This window comes from Columba livia, chromosome 2, assembly GCF_036013475.1.
Source record: "Columba livia isolate bColLiv1 breed racing homer chromosome 2, bColLiv1.pat.W.v2, whole genome shotgun sequence".
Lineage (NCBI taxonomy): Eukaryota > Metazoa > Chordata > Aves > Columbiformes > Columbidae > Columba > Columba livia.
Genome location: NC_088603.1, coordinates 106,518,251 through 106,519,703, shown reverse-complemented (window position 1 = coordinate 106,519,703; position 1,453 = coordinate 106,518,251).

The following is a 1,453-nucleotide window of genomic DNA, read 5'->3' as shown; positions in this document are numbered from 1 at the left end:
TACTGTTTTAAAGCTGAGGAAAAAAGCATGAAGAAGCACAGGGCGGGTCTCAGTGCAGTCTGTGGTGGTGCTGGAAATAACCTTCCCATCACCACTGTCTTCAGTCCCGCCACCCGTGAGGTGTAGTTTCTTCCTGCTTGCTTCTCACGTGCATATGCTGCTCTCTCGTACAGAGCTGTTTTCTGTGTTTGGCTGATCACAGCAGGGGGTTTAAGCAATCAGCCAGAACATAGCCATCCCGTGTCCAGAGGAAACAGGGCAGCTTCTTCATGGAGGCCAAAATGCCATCCTTGAGCCCCAGAAGCTCCCTTCAGTGCCAGCACCAGATCACTCCAGATTAATTTAACATTTGCAGACACTACAGTGATTGACAGTCGAGTTGAGTGGAAAATTCTGGTTTAATCCCATTCTGTGTGCCACAGACATGGGCTCAGACAGCTTGACCTACATTTAACCCTGGGCAGCAAGAAACTCTTAGGGGAAAAAAGAAAAAAAAAGTAATTTTCATCACAAAGAAGCGAGAATGTTCCAGCTTATTACATGCCCCTGTGTCTGCACATACATCCATAACTGTGTTACGAGGCTGTGAATATTTCAGAAATCTCTGCCAAGTTTGCCCTAGTTGGCTTTACTTGGGGAAGAAGCCATATAAGTCAAATACAAAAGCACAAATGTGCTTGCATAGCCGTTCAACAGGGTTTATGGCAACAGCAAAACATATAGGAGCTATTTATTTCATGACAATGGCGTTAGGATTGTAAGTGCTATGAAATTTGCTTACACCTGCAAACTTTACAGCTCTGGGGAAAAAGCCGATGAGCTGTTAACTTTCGCTCAGGTTTTGTCAGGAAAAGTCTAACAGGTAAGGCTTGACTGGCTGCAAAGTCAGTCTTGTTCCTTTGGCCTCCTCTCTTCTGCAGATCGAAGGTGCTCATAGTTACTTTACCTGTGTTTGTTTTGGAAAGTCACAGGTGCATTATAAGGTGTCACAGCTTCTCAGCAAAGGGTGCATAGGCACATGTTGTTAAAGGCCCTATGGCTGAGTGATGATGATAACAACTACATTAGCTCTGCAACATGCAAGCCCTTTCACCTTTTAAAAATTATGCTGTATATTCTGCTGATACTGTAACTGTAGACAAGAAAATATACGTGCCACCGCCAGCCATATGCTAGGGGAGACAAAAACACTTTCCTGTAAAATTAAGCTCTGTCAGGAAAATGGTATCAGGTACACTAAAAAAAAAAAAAAAAAAAATCAGTGTCAGTAAGAAAATATAAAGTGCTTGTCTCTGGTACAACTGTACTGAAGAGTAATTCATGCAGCTGTAGCTCAAGGGCTGATGTGCAAAGTGTCCAGAGGACCACTGCACAACAATCCAGCAATGTGAAATACATTGTTAGTGATGCTAGGAAGAGCTTAGAGTATTCCTTATATAAAATTAGTGTGTGT